Source organism: Balaenoptera musculus, chromosome 16 (genome assembly GCF_009873245.2).
Source record: "Balaenoptera musculus isolate JJ_BM4_2016_0621 chromosome 16, mBalMus1.pri.v3, whole genome shotgun sequence".
NCBI lineage: Eukaryota > Metazoa > Chordata > Mammalia > Artiodactyla > Balaenopteridae > Balaenoptera > Balaenoptera musculus.
In genome coordinates this window covers 73572038-73588279 of record NC_045800.1, presented here as the reverse complement: position 1 = coordinate 73588279, position 16242 = coordinate 73572038, and the positions used below count along the sequence as shown (strand labels likewise).

The following is a 16242-nucleotide window of genomic DNA, read 5'->3' as shown; positions in this document are numbered from 1 at the left end:
CCATCACTTGCATTGGGCAAAAACTCAAAAGCAGGCAGAAGAGTGTGAAAGTTTTCTATTGGAAAAAAAAAGGAAAGGCTTCGGGTATGCCCTGACTGGAGGCTGTCAGCACGGGGAAGCAATAGACAGGCCAGCTAGACGCGGGGGCTCCTGTGTGATTGGTTGTGGGGAAATATTGGCTTTCTCCTGTCTGTCCTAAATTAGAAGTGGGTGCAAATATTAGCAAAGCTGTCAATTATTAATCAAATCCTGGCTGTTTGGGACCAACTGCCACAGGGGGTTATGATTTGGCTTTCTGGACTAGTTACTGTTGCTAGTAGCCTGGCTTCCTGGGCGGATTGCAGCAAGCTGTGGGCCAGGGTTACATTTTTATTTATATCCTGGCCACTGTGTATTCGGTCTTCCAAGTCTCTACAGGGACCGTGCATCTAGAAGAGGCTTTCAGACATCTGACTAGCCCCACAGATGATTCCACACTCAGGCCAGGGATATTGGCAAAACGCTTTCTGCTTTCCGTCTGTAGGAGGGAAAGTATGTAGCAGCTAAGTTTGCCTCAACTACAATCCCCCCATAACCCTCCTTTTTCACCAGTAGGTGAAAATCAGGGCCTGAGCATCTCCTCCAGCTTCCCGGGACTCTCAGGCTATCCAAACGGAGGCCTTCTTGCTTGCCTTCTTCTCCTTAGGTGGTTCATAGAATCTCAGAAAATCTAAAGGACTTTAGCTATCTCCTCACGTGGCCCTTATCTTTAAGAGACGGAGACAGGATCCCAGAGATTCCGGTGTCTGGGTTCTAGTCTAATGTCCACTGAGCTCTCTCTGTGAGGCAGGCAGAAGGGATCTGACATCCTTGAGGGGCTCAGCCAAGTGGGAGAGACAAGTAAATAGATGAACACGCTCAATTATTTCCCCAAACCTACCATGGGTTGTCTTGGCTCTTAGCTTGCAAACGCCATCCCTTCTGTCTAGACAGCCTTTCCTTGCCCTAGTTCCTCACTGTGAATTTCTTTCCATCTGTGAGTTTCTCGTCTCCCCACACCCCAGGCTGGAGTCCTCTCCGAGTGCCAGGTGATCATCTGTCTGGGATGCTCGTGCTGTTCTGCTCCAAGGTTTTTGCCTCTTTTCCCCAAAGGGCCCTAAGATCCTGAAGACCACCTCTCGATCGGGCTTTCCATCGTCTGTCTCATCCCTAACACAAGGCAGAGCCTCAGATATTCAGAGGTGTGCGTGGAGCACAAGGGCAACCGGGTGGGAGGACTGAATGATGGAGGAGGTGATGCCAGGGTCAAGACTGAAAGGAGAAGTAGGAATTTGCCAAGGAATCAACAGGAAAGGCATTCTAAGCAGAGCTATTAACAGGAGCAAAAGTATGGGAGGACGAGGAATGGATACGGGTGGGATGAGAACAGCATGGAGCCTGCATTGCTGGAGGATAAAGAACAAGGCAGGGACCTCCCTGGTGGCCCAGTGGCTAGGGCTCCAAGCTCCCAACGCAGGGGGCCCGGGTTCGATCCCTAGTCAGGGATCGCAACTAGGAGTTTGCATGCCGCAAATGAAGGATCCTGCATGCTACCACGAAGATTCGGCACAGCCAAATAATTAAGTAAATATATTTTTTTAAAAACATCAAAAAAACAAGGCAGAAGTGCCCAGAGACAAGACTGAGACTGAACAGGGATACATAAAATTTTAATGTTCTGCTTCCTCACTTACTAGCAGTTTAACTCCAATCAAGTTATTTCACCTCTCTACACAGTAGTTTCCTCATCTGTCAACTGAAGATCAGAACAGTCATCCTCACATAAAGCTGTGGCAAGGATTAAGTGAGTTAACATGCATGGAACATGTAGAAGAGCACACAGTAAGAACGATGAAAGTGCTTGCTATTCTTACCATGTTGAAGACTTCATTCTACAGGCAAGATGGGGCTAATGCTTCTATTCTAATCAGGAGTGAGATGTGGTTGGTGGAACAGGACCTGAGGCCAGAACAGAGAAACTATTTCCTACAAGGGTGCAATGAACGATAAGGACGAACTGACCTGGGGCAGGGGTGCAGAGGATGAGCAGGATTCGGCAGCATTTAGCAGGTAAAACTGGCCAGACTTACTGCCTGGTGAGAACCGGGTGGGAGAGACTGCAAGAAGCCCAGGACAGTGCCAGATCTGTGGTTTAGGTGATTTGAGTGGGTAAGATACAGAAAGATGAGGAGTTTGTGAGCACTTCCTATGTGCCAGGCACGCAGCTAGCTGCTTGATGCCAAGAGATGCGGAGGAACTGGTCCAGGGCCAGAGCAAGCAAGTGGCCAAAGAAGACTTGAGGGACTTCCTTGGCGGCACAGTGGTTAAGAATCCGCCTGCCAATGCAGGGGACACGGGTTCGAGCCCTGGTCCAGGAAGATCCCACATGCCGCGGAGCAACTAAGCCCGTGCGCCACAACTACTGAGCCTGTGCTCTAGAGCCTGCAAGCCACAACTACTGAGCCTGTGCGCCACAACGACTGAAGCCCGTGCGCCTAGAGCCCATGCTCCGCAACAAGAGAAGCCAACACAATGAGAAGCCCGCGCACCGCAACGAAGAGTAGCCCCCGCTCACCGCAACTAGAGAAAGCCTGCGTGCAGCAACGAAGACCCAACGCAGCCAAAAATAAATAAATAAACTTTAAAAAAAAACAAAGAACACTTGAAACTCTGTCTCCCGACGCCCGGTTTATGCACTTTTCAACACACCCCACTCCAATCTGAGAACTGGGTCCTTTCCAGGGATAAGATTTCTGCCTCACATCACAGCTCTTAACCCTGAAAAACCAGCAAGGAAAATTCAGGCACTGGGGGAGATGAGAGGGGCTACTTTTGAATTGCTAGGTCTTTCCACACCAAATATATATATATAATAAAAGTGTACCTCAAGCCACCTCCCCTTGGCAAATTCCTTTTATTCCATTCATTTTGATGCAATCCATGTTATACAAACTGAAATACTTTGCCTCTAACATCCATTCTTATTGCAGGAGGCAGACCTCTCACATTTATTTCTTAAATTTCGAAAAGGGCTGTAATTTAAAAACTGCCAGTGAGTATAAGAAGTGAAAAAAACACCCTACGGAATTATGTATGCAAGCTGTTTCTCAAGTATTTTTCCCCAACTTCAACTCAAGAAGCTGGTGTGGTTTTTTCCCCCGACCAGGGATAGAACCCAGGCCCACGGCCGTGGAAGCACAAGGTCCTAACCACTGGAACGCCAGGGAGTTCCCTGGGTTTTTGTTATGAAGCAGAACCTGGCTTGATAAATGTGTGTTGAATGAAGGTGTCCGTGAAGCTGGTAAGAAAACTCAGCGAATCCTCAATCGGTAAGAGTCAAGAACCAACACGCTCTCTTCTCACAAGCTCACGGCCCCTTCCAGCACTCTCAGAGCAGCAGAAGAAAGCGTCCATCCAAATCCGGGCTCTGAACATCCCTCGACAATACTGTTAACATCAGATAGAGCCTGCGGGTGTTTTCGCTTAGTGGAAGGCACAGGATGTTTGCGCCAGGGGAACTGGCTTCTGGCAGGAAGGTTCATTCAAGCAAGGTAATTGGCAACAGGCAACTAAAGGACTGCCCTTCAGTCCTCGGTAGTTATCAGGAAATTAACTTCCTGTCCTCAGTCAGCCCACTGTTTGTTAAAGAGATGAGAATGGCTTGGGCATGGTAGGGGGCAGTGGAGAGGAAGTGATAGAGAACAGTCATCAAAAGCTGTTGCCTAGTGTCTCTGCCCTGACCGACTGGCTCAACTTTGGCCCAGTTTCAATTTCTGGGCAAGTTTGGGGAAACTTGTGTGGCTGATACAGGCATGGACCTCGGAGGTAGAGAGTTTTGCTCAGTTTTCGGGACTGACAGGCAAGTCATTGTAACCGAGCAGGACCTCCCCGCCCATCATGTCCTCCACCTGCCTTTTGTCTATAGAAAAACTTTAGTCAAAGAATAAATGTAATCAGAGAAGTGAGAAAATGCAGAAAGAAAGGAAAACAGTCAAGCAAGACAAAATAAAAATAGTTTAGCCATTAAGCAAAGCCAAGGACCTTTAGTTCCTCCTCAAGGGCTATAGATAATATTCTGAGCCACGTCCTTTGAGCTGTGTTGCAGATACTGAAAGCCCCACCTGGTGGAAGAAGTTAACTGATGCTGCCCACGGGCACGTAGACCCCAGACCGGTTGGAACCAGGTTGATGGTGCTGACTCCCAATTACCTCACCACCAACCAATCAGAAGAATGTCCACGAGCTGACCACACATCCCATAACCCCCTTCCTCGCCCTGTCTTTAACAACCTTTCCCTGAAACCTTTGGGGAGTTTGGGTCTTTTAAGTACTAGCTGCCCTGGACTCCTTGCTTGGTGCCTGAAATAAACCCTGCACTTCTCTTTACCACAAGCCGGTGTCAGTAGACTGGCTTTGCTATACACAGGTGAGTGGACCCAAGTTTGGTTCGGTAATGTTATCACATTTTCCAGGTGGGAAGTTTATAAGGATTAAGCGCATAAGTAATTCTTAACACAGTACAAAGGAGACTAAACAAAACTCAGAAAAAATCAGTAAGGTAATCTTACATATTTGGATGCATCTTTCACACACCACTACCGGCAAGAAAAGTAAGTCAATTTTGAAGACTGCAACTGTCTTTTTTTTTTAATTGCATTTTCAGAAAGTAAACATTAAAAAAGAAAAAGAAAAACTTAGAGGTATGAGAAACTAAGTTGACATCTATCAATAGAACTTAATATTATGACAATTCTGGAATGGTAAACCCAGGGAATACAGAAATGTATAATAATAGTTCTTGTATATTGAGGGTTTAACTTGTCCTAAGTTCTAGGTTCCTGTCCTAAGAGCTTCATCTGTACTGTAGGAACATGCTTATTCCACACAACTCTATGAGGAAGATGAGAAAACAGACTCTGAGTGGTTATGCAAATTGTCCAAGGATCTAAGTTTCAGAGGCAATATCTAAAATCAGGCACTCGGGTCCCAAGGCCCAGTCTCTCTCCTACGCTTTCAAAATACACATGGGTAGCTACAACAAAAGCATATATTTTTTTAGTTTTTTAATTTGGCCATGCCATGCAGCTTGTGGGATCTTAGTTCCCCAACAAGGGATTGAACCTGCACCCTCCATAGCGAAAGCTGGGAGTCCTAACCACTGGACCGCCAGGGAATTCCCTAAAAGCATATGTTTTGATGCAATGAAAAAAAGCTGGGGGAGCCACACCTCATATCAGCTGATCAGAGAGGTCAATCAGATGAGTGCTAGCACCCTCTTTATTTTTTTTTCTTAATTTTTAAAAATTGATTGATTGATTGATTGATTGATTGGCTGCCTTGGGTCTTCGTTGCTGCACGCCGGCTTTCTCTAGTTGTGGCGAGCAGGGGCTACTCTTCATTGTGGTGCACTTCTCACTGCAGTGGCTTCTCTTGCCGCACAGCACAGGCTCCAGACGCGCAGGCTCAGTAGTTGTGGCACACGGGCTCAGTTGCTCCGCAGCATGTGGGATCTTCCTGGACCAGGGATCGAACCCGTGTCCCCTGCATTGGCAGGCGGATTCTTAACCACTGCACCACCAGGGAAGTCCATAGCACCCTCTTTAGATACAGACTGAACTTTCCTTCAGAGACATAAATAGGCCGATCCAGCTTATAGAGAATTCCATTTATCACGCAAAAACAAACAAAGAAAAACGCAACTCAGGGTATGGGTTCATGGATATTTCATTTCAAACCTGGCTCAGAGTCTGCAATGTGGGTATTTCCCACCTAACCTTTGGAGGGACTCTGAATGCATAAAAAAAAGCCAATAACATGAATAACCTGCACTTTATCTAAATGGTAATAAAACTTACTTAACAATTGAGGATCTTAATTGCAATTTAAGGCATTTGCTTTCCTAAAACACAGATAGTAAGTAACATTAAACAGCACTTGGTTTTTAATTGCTTTACAAATAAAATCATTCCTTTTCCCCTTTAAGCTGCTACAATTGCCATCTGGTAAATCAGCTCTGGAGAACTGAGCGGAACTAGTCTCTGAAGTATTTTCTTTAGGACCAAGGAAACCAAGGATCTGAAACCAAACTTTTCCAGATGAGGGAATGGAATTTAAGACAGGGTTCCTCAGATGAGGAAGGTGGCTGGAAATCTGGGGACCAGTAGAATCTAATCAAACTTTTGCTGGTTCCATGGCTCACAATGTCACTGTCCCAAACTCTCACCCAGTCAAATGAACAAATTCTACCCTTGGGGGGAAGCTAGGAGGAGAGTAGAGAATTTAAGAGCTTTCCTCCAGCCAACATTTCTTTACATTTAGTTTTATTAAACCATTTGCTTTCACAGCCAACACGAAATATGTGATGATCCCTTTAAGAGAAGCAGCTCAGAGTATCAGAAATGCGCTGTCCACAACCATGTGGCCACTTAAATTTTTAAGAAATTACTATTCTTAAGTACTGACCTAGGGTTAGTGAGACAAGCCAGTTAGAAGCTGCGCCCAAGGTCTGAAATTGGTCAAACCGGACATTAAGCACACTTCAGAGCTGGACCCTTGGAGGACTGACCCCTTATTCTGTATCTCACCTTGATTTATGCCCAATTGTGCTACCCGACCTGGGGTTACATATTATACAACCTGAAAGGCTAATACAATGAGTGACGAACACTCCCCACAGGGAAGTCCAGCAATTTAAAAAGCACTCCCAGGGACTTCCCTGGGGGTGCAGTGGTTAAGAATCCGCTTGCCAATGCAGGCGACACGGGTTCAAGCCCTGGTCCGGGAAGATCCCACATGCCACGGAGCAGCTAAGCCCGTGCACCACAACTACTGAGCCTGTGCCCTAGAGCCCGCAAGTCACAACTACTGAGCCCACGTGCCACAACTACTGAAGCCTGCGCACCTGGAGCCCGTGCTCTGCAACAAGAGAAGCCACCACAGTGAGAAGCCTGCGCACCGCAACGAAGAATAGCCCCCGCCTGCCGCAGCTAGAGAAAGCCCATGCAAAGCAACGAAGACCCAACACAGCCAAAGATAAATAAATTCAAAAAAAGAAAGTGTGAATTAAAATAAAAAGAAATAAAATGAACTCTTCTTGGATTTCTTAAAAAATAAAATAAAATAAAAAGCATCCCCAAGTTGAACCTCAGAGTCCCACAAAGAGATTGAAAAGCCAAAGTGATTTTCTTTCCCTAATCTCGTCGTAAGCTCAGGTATACTAATGGGAGCCTCACTCAATACTCAGTTCAGTATAGACTATTTTTTCAGAAACCTCGTTACTGATTGATTACCTTCTTCAGGACTCCCAAGCTCTATGAATTCACCCCAAGCCGTATGAATTCACCCCAAGCCTCTTATGGTCCCAAAGTTCCATAATGCCAACCCAAAACTTAGTGACAGTGACATCACGTCTCGACTCAAAAATGAGAACCCCACAGGACACCTGCAAACAGCGGCCTTTCCCAAGTGAAAGGGAAGCCCCACCACACCAGCCAGCCCTGCTATCTGCAGAAATGTGGGTATGAGAACAAAATGGAAAAAAGGAGAGGACATTCTCTTGTGATGAACTTCACCAGGTTATCAGTCACTCCAAGCCATTTGCCCAGAGTCCGCAACTCCCAAACCCAGACACGCATGCTCATTTCAGAGCAACTTATCCCCACGTTTCTCAGGTTGCAGGGTGGTGTACAGAACGCTCCCGCTTTCCTGCCAAAATTAGAATCTTCTATGGCGGCATCTCTCTCACTTTCCCAAGACTCCCTTCTCCCTTTCCATCCTTAAAAATCTCTTGATCTCCTCGCTTCCATTTCTGAAAAATTTACTAAGAAAATCTTAAACATACAAGTGTAGAGAACAGTATGATAAACTCTCAGGCGTCTATCACCGAATTTAGGGAATCGACATGCTCCCCATCCTGTTCTCCTGTTTTCTCTATACCTACATCCACCTGCCCACCACCTGCCCCCTCAGTGAACCATTTTAAAGAGAACCCACAATACCATATCATTGCATCAGTAAGTATTTTATTTAGGAACTTCTAAAAGATACAGATCTTTTAGAAATATTTTTATTTACAGATAACAATAGGATGAATGCATCTTACACATCAATAAAAAACAGGAAAAAAAAAAAAGGAAAATTAGAGAGATTTAGGAACTTCCATAAAGTCGTGAGCCAGGCAAGAGTGAGTCTATCTGTAACCTGCATCTTCTGTCGCTTGGAATTCTGTCCTTCTGCAGTTATACTCTGTGACCTCTCAGGCAACCCTATCTCTGATGGCTCTGCTGACTAAGCGTTTGAACTCATGTTTAAGGACAAAGCTCCCCCAAGTAAATAATCTGCCTAAAGCCATGAGAAAGGTCTCACGGTCAACCTGGAATCTTCCCCGGATGGTTTTCCATCTCTGTAGCCTTCCCCAGCACCTTCATTCCATGATCCTGATATTTCTCATGGATCTGGGGCCCAGGTTCTAGGGGAAATAGTCATTGTCTAAAATAAAAACCTTAAAAAAAAAAAAAAAAAAAGGAAACAGTTACAATACCATTATCACAGCTGGAAAAGAAATGAACAAGAATTCTTTAATACCAACTATCCAGGGGGTGTTGGACCCATTTCCGCTTTGATCCAGGCGGCCCTGGTCTCTCGGGGGCTGGACCGGGCATGCAGAGAAGAAGCCTCTTCGCTCCTGAGAGCCCACGCAGTACCCCAACACACACCTAAACACACACATGAATGGGGCACCTCTCCGAGCAACGTTCCCAGGCTTCCCTTCCCTCCACTCTGAACCAACGCCTCCAACCCCACTCCTCTGCTCCCATATCCCAACACATCTTCCTCAGGATTTTGTGGCAGCTGCCAATGACCACCGCTCCAGAATTCCTTAAGTCTGTGAGGCCTGCCTCATGGTGATACACCCACCCCGTTACCACATTTCTTTGCCATCAAGTGGTTAAGATTGCACGATCTGGAGCCAGACGGTCTGGCCTTGCCACTTACTGCGTGATTCTGGGCAAGTTATTTAAACTTTACGTGTCTTGCTCAGTGGATAGTCCGACCGAGACAAAGAGGAACGGGACGAGAGGCAGCCCGTCTGGAGGACAGCCGAGGGAGAACCCATCACCCCGCAGAGCTCCCCAGCACTCTGGTAACGCCCTTGCTTCTGCAGAATGAAGCTCTAACCTCCTGTCCCGCTGAAACCTAGGATGGTGGGGAGGGGAGGTAAAGGGAGAGTAGGGGGAAAACTGTGACTGCAGAAACGGTGCCGCCTGAGCGTGCCTGGGTCTAAGCAACAGTCCTGGGATCCTTCCCGCAAGAGCAGCTGCCTCAGCTGCCTTGACATTCCTGAGGGAGTCTCACCCTCAACCTTTTGTCCTCTGCCAAGTCCAGATCCAGCCTTGCTCAGAGCCTGCACCTGTGCTTGGGGTTTAAGCGCCCTCCAGTAAATCACTCTCCCTACCATCACCACTGCCCTTGCAATGGGACGTATAAACACCAGAGGCCTCTGATAGAGGAGCCTCCCCTGACCTCTGGTCCGCAGGTATCCTAGAACAAGCTCAAAAGGCTCAAGAGAGCTGACTGTTAAATTGCCAGGAATTTTGTGAGCCGGTTGTGAAACACAGATACTATTAAAAATTAAATTATTTAAGATAATTTACAAGATTGTATTGAAAATACAGGTGAAGGGAATTCCCTGGTGGTCCACCACGTGGTTAGGACTCCGTGCTTCCACTGCAGGGGCCACGGGTTTGATCCCTGGAGGGAGAACTAAGATCCCGCATGCCTCGCAGTGTGGCCAAAAAAACCCCACAGGTTTAAAAAAACACGTAGGTAACAAATACTCAAACCACCCCGCTTCCTAATTATTTGACTACATTTTACTATTACTATGCATTTAAGGTTATTTATACCTCATGTATCTGTACGGTAGAAATACCATATATGGTGTTACTATTGCACCTCTCTCTCCAACTCCAAGTTTAGTGACTTCACATTGGTGGGTTGAAATCAGCCACGGTGGGGAGTATTTACACCACGAACATCCATAAGCAGTACAAACCAAGGTTTATTTTCCCAGAGGGCAAACACTTATCAACACCCCTGTCTGACTCATCTCCTCTATAGTTCTCCACCCACGGGTGCATCCGCCTCTCAGCCTGCTGAAACCACGCTGTCTGTTGAACTGGGGGAGAACAAGGGGCAAAGTAGATGGCATCACAGCTAAGAGAATCCAGGAGCACTTTAATCCCATCTCAAATCCTGGCCAACCCTCCCTATGAGGCTCACAAGAAAGACTGATTTCCCGAAGTCCACTGTGCATCAACAAGCCACCTTTTTTTTTTTTTTAATATTTATTTATTTGGCTGCGCCGGGTCTCAGTTGTGGCATGCACGTGGGACCTAGTTTCCTGACCAGGGATGGAACCTGGGCCCCCTGCATTGGGAGTGCGGAGTCTTAGCCACTGGACCACCAGGGAAGTCCCCAAACCACTTTCTTATTAGCTGGACTTGTGCTGGGAGCTTCTGGTAGAGGCCTCTTTCCAAACAGGGCTTCAGTTTTCACCCCTCACTCTCCTACTTTTGACCCCTTCTCTCTTTCTCATGCACACACACAAGCTCTAGCCTTCACTTTTCAAGGAGCCTATACCAGGGGTCCACGAACTCAAAGCCCGCAGGGACCACACTGTAATAACTTGTGTGGTGGGCAGGGGGACCACCGTGGCTCTGGAGGGGCAGGTGTTCTCTGCTCCCTGGGCATACCTACTGCTCAGCCCCTGCTGACTGAGCAATGGAGGGCGAGGCCCTGCTGAGCTCTTATTTTTTAAGAGTAATAAGAAATCTGGATTTTTTAAAAAATAAAAGTCTCCCTCATTTCAAATCAAAAGGTATTTCAACTTTTCATAAATTGTAACTATGAGAAGCGACAGATATGTTCACTAACCTTATTGCGGTCATCATTATGCAATATCTATGTATCAAATATTACATTACACCTTAAACTTACACCATGTTATATGTCAGTTATTTCTCAATAAGATGCGGGGGGAAAAAGGAAAATAAAACACATTACATTTTTCCACCTTTGGGGAAAAAATGTCTTTCATGCATACTTAGGCCAAACCAAATGATGGTGAGAGGTGTTTAGCCCCCAGGCCACCTGTAGCAGAGCTAATGCAATCCATCCCACCCCCGCCCCCGGCCCACCCGATTTCACTGTGAACACTCATGCACCTTGCCAGCATCCCTCATCAAACACGGAGTTACCATCATAGGGACACAAAACAGATCAGTGGCTGTCCCGTGGTGGCGGAAGGAGGTGACTGGATACAAAAGGGAATGAGGAAACTTCGGGGGGTGATGAAAATGATCTACAGATTAAAGAGAAAACTACTATTGGGTCTTGGGTGATGGTGTGGAAAGGGACAAAAGGACATTGTAGGAAGGTCATTTTAAGCATAGAGTACGGTTCTGGGACTTCCCTGGTGGTGCAGTGGTTAAGGATCTGCCTGCCAATGCAGGGGACACGGGTTCGAGCCCTGGTCCGAGAAGATCCCACATGCCGTGGAGCAACTATGCCCGTGCGCCACAACTACTGAGCCTGCGCTCTAGAGCCCGTGAGCCACAACTACTGAAGCCCATGCACCTAGAGCCCGTGCTCCGCAACAAGAGAAGCCACCACAATGAGAAGCCCGTGCACCACAACGAAGAGTAGCCCCTGTTCACCACAACTACAGAAAGCCTGCATGCAGCAATGAAGACCCAATGCAGCCAAAAATAAATAAATTTATTTTTTTAAAAATAGCATAGAGTATGATTCTGTTATCTTGAGAAACAGGTCATCTGCTCAGGCTTTGGCTTCGGCAAACGGCACTAATTCATTTCTATGTTCTTTAGACCATCCATGAGGAGTTGGTAAACACAAGATTCTGCAGAAGACTGAGAACACCCTGTAAGCTGAATTCTGGTTCTTAAATACCTGTGAAAGGCCTTAAATAGATCAAAATATGGTTCTCCTTAAGAAGAACGCATTGCCGTGTTTTACAGAGGGTGCTATGTGTTCATTTTCAGTGTTCTATTTTGGAGGGAGGAGGGGGTACTGTGGTCTTACATGACTTGTTTGTAACTGACAGATTTTGCCTCAATAAAGGATCCTTCTTATTGAAGTACATCCTTGACTATTTACCATGGTCCCAAGCAAACATGCCTGTAAATGATTATAATAAAATTGTGGGAATCCCAGCACCTAGAAGGAGAGCGATGGGCAGGGGGAGAGTGAGGAACAGATACTTTTTTGGTTGAAGGGACCTGTCCAATACTTTAAGCCACATCACACAAGCAGCTGCCTATTCTGGGACAATTCTGACCACAAGATCCTGGACAGCGGTACCTGAATTAGTGTCTACAAGGTGATCTGATGAAGAAGCTTGGTCCAAATAATTGGTGTCAACAGAATCCCATGGTTATTTGGGGGCTGGCGTATGTGTTTTAAAAACTTGTCATCACTGATGTAAATTTTCTCCCATGAATATGTGTTGTACGTATGCATGTCCCTGCATCCTGATTATTAAGCACTGAGAGTTTGTAAATATGCATTCCACTCAGATATAACACTACTTCTGAGTTTCAAAACATGACCATTTCAGAACTATGGTATCGATACCTCCATTCCCAGACACAGGATTTTCAAAACTGCAGATTAAGTGCTAAACAAACAAACAAACAAAACTATGGGGCAGCCGCTCTCGGCTTTGTTGTCTCAGGGTCTCCAGGAAGCCTCACACACAACGGAGAAAATTCAAATGTGGGGGTCATTCTCCCCGGGGTCACCTTCAACCCCTAGAGGAAGGAGTAGGTGCATTGGACAGCATTCCTGTCCCCTGGTGGGATAATACTGAGGCACACTCTCAATTCTTCCTCGAGGACACCCAGTGGGATTGAATTCCAGTTGTCCCCCGGTGCTAACGGGCTCACCCGCGCACCCTTCACTGGCCTCACCTTCCCCATGTTCTCATTCCGCTTTCTGGACTCCCCTTCCAAGGAAGCTCCCTGCACCCAAGTCCCTGTCTCAGTTTGCTTTCAGGGAACCCGAACAGTCACCACTTGTGTCACGCTCGGACCTGCAGGTTTCCGCACATGCTATTCCCTCTGTCCCAAACACCCTTCGCCCAATTTCCACCTGTTCTTCAAGAACGTGCTTAGAGATCAACTCCTCTGGAAATCCTCTCTGACCCTCCCTCTCTTCTAATGCCGTGGGGTCCCACTGTGCTGTTGCCCCGCTCACAGCACCCACCACACTGGGAAACGCCAAAAGGGAAGGGAGTCGGTATTCACGTCCCCTCTCCCCCCGCCCCATCCCCCGAATTCCCAGCACGGCACACAACAGCTGGCGTGGCTAGTAGTTTTAAAACAGCTGTAGAGTGAATGAAATGATACTAGAAGTAGTTAAGAAGTGACACTATGAAGACTCTTATACTCCCATGTTTTAACAATGTTCATTGGATCCCAACCACCCCATTTGTAACAGAGAAGAACAAACGTGACCGCATATTAGATCTATTCCTTTAGCTCTAACCCCTGTGCTCTGTGGCCTGTACTCAGTCGTGCTGGCTCTGCACCTCTGGAAAAGAATGTTGCCCACAGCCTGAAATACACAGGAGGACTCTCAAGGCTCTGACCTTTAGAGATGCAAAGTTGCAGAACAGAGAATAACATCTGTCTGGTTGGAGGTTCACAGGGAACACAGTGACCAGATCTATGTGGACCGCTGTTAAGAACAAAGCATCCCGGCGCCACAAAGCCTGCACCAACCAACCTCCATCCCGTCCCCCCCCACGCCCGTCCCTTTTTAGTATAAAAGAAGCCTGAATTCTATCCCTGATAAGATGGTACTTCGGGACACTAGTCCACCACCTTCTCAGTTGGCTGGCTTTCCAAATAAAGTCGCCGTTCCTTGCTCCAACTCCTCATCTCTCGATGTACCGGCCTGTCATCTGGTGAGCAGTACGGGCTTGGACTCGGTAACACATTCTCATTCTTATCTTGTAGGTGAGGAAACCAAAGCCCAGAAAACTGGACTTAGGCCAGACCTGAACCCACAGGACACTTTCTACTGTACCTGGGTACCATAAATCTGAGGCTTCGTGCCCAACATTAAAGTAACAAATAGCAGTAGTCAGTCAGTTCCCCAGGTTAATGACTTCCCAATAGCGTTTCACCAGGACCCAGACAAAGCTATCCCTGGGGAGATGGGGTAGGATAAAAGTAGGTTAAGGGGGCTTAACTTGAATTTCAGCAGTTGCCTTTCAAAGGAACATTTAAAGAGCACAAATACGAATCCACAAAAGACTTAAGTATTTTGTTGCTTTACATATTTCAGATACTGTATTTTTTGTCTCCAGAAGTTCAACTGGAGGCTTTTTTATGTTTCATTTTCTTTATCATGCTCACGTATTCTTCTGCCTTCTAGAATGCACAAAGAATGTTTATAATGGCTGTTTTCACATCCTTGTCTACTAATCCTATCATCTTGTTTCACTTCTGAGTCCGGCTTTTCCTTCTTTTGATTTTTAAGATGAAAAATGTTCAGATTAATTACTAAGCTCTCTTTTTGGGATAATTAGTAATCTTGAAAGTTGCACTCAATCATTAGTAGGGTATCAGAAAATACGATCTTTAGAAAAAAAAGATCTAAATACATTTAGTTCAAAAGGATTCAATGTAATATGGAAATGGAGGTGATGTGAAAGATAGAACAAAAAACTTTAAAGGACAGAAAAATTCAACGTCTCATGTTGACAGAAATATTTGACACAAACCGTATTGACCATGCACTGACGTCTTCCTGTTTCTAAAGAGAATGCTTAAAAGTTTGGGCCTGAATTACACATGAGTGAATACAATTGAATTTCCCCAAGTATTTTTTAACTTAAATAGCCCATACGTTAAAACAAGGACCCAGATTTACCTACAGAGTTTTACGTAAACACAAAAAAAGTTTCTAAACCAACCGTTTCAATCTTAGAAGCACCACGTGGACACACAGCCTCTAAAAGGTGTTAAAAGTAAAAAAAAGTGCACATATAGCTTAAACTTCATAACTTACATGTTGTTAAAGCACTTCGTTTTGAATCCCCTTTTCTTCAAATTCTACCTGAAATAAGAGTGGCTATCTCCATTATATAGATTAGAAAACTGAAGCTGGCAGATGCAGCCAAGTCCTAAATTCAGAGGTCCTGGGCAATTTCTTGGTCAACATTTTCATCAAGTTACAACTAAAACCTCGCTGCCATGAGAACAGAGGCATTTTGAAATGACAAATCAAATTAAAAACTCTTTTCATTAACTAATAGTTAATATGAGATCTTGCTTAAGCCAGAGTGAGTCAAGAGTCACTCAAGGTTTATTTAGCTTTTTAATATGGAAAAGGACCTAGATTTAAGCAGTTCGCACTCCTAAGACGCTATCACAACTGTGTTCTTGAAGACTATGCTCCTAGGGCAGGATCCAAAGTCTGTGCTTTTCCCCCACAGAACGGGGACTAACTGCTACGGGCTTCCTAAAATGCAAGGTGTATAAAACATCACCCCAAATATTCATTCTACCTTTCTACCTAAAGGAATGGACATGGAAAGGACTTGTGTCTTATTGTGTATGTGAAGGCCTGTACTAGAGGATTTCATCTTGATTTTCTCATCTTAGCAAGGCATTATAGTATTGTTATTTTACAGGTAAGAAACTTGAGTTCCAGGGAGGTTAAGTAACTGAGCCAGTGAAGGAACTGGTACTCAAACATAGAACTCATTCTAAAGCCATGCTTCCTATACGTAGGAAGAGAAAGGCATACAAACAGACTTAAAAATTTAAGAATAAGCTAATATACTGAATGTAATTTCCAAAGCCTGACTATATATGTGCGTATATATACATATATCTAATCGTTTATACATAACATTTTGGGAATGAGTGTGGTTTTCCTTTCTTTTTCATAATCTCCTAGGTTTATGGCTTTCAAGTGAAATACAACACAGCTATGGAACAGTGCACAGATCATAAACGCACAGCTCAATGAATTTTCAAAAACTCAATACATCCAGGTAACCAGCATCCTGGTTAAGAAACAGAGCAGTACCAATCCCTTTTGTGTCCTCATCTTAAGTTCACTTTCTAAGGCAGCCTTTAGTATTCAGAATCTAAGCTGGATGTCTATCAGAAATCACAGGGAAACAATGTT

General features: G+C 45.5%; 1 protein-coding gene across 1 annotated transcript in view; it reads right to left on the bottom strand.

Moving 5' to 3' along the window:
- MRLN (myoregulin) overlaps positions 1 to 16242 on the bottom strand; it is a 44736-nt gene that overhangs the window by 22867 nt on the left and 5627 nt on the right. The gene's annotated exons all lie outside the window — the stretch shown is intronic.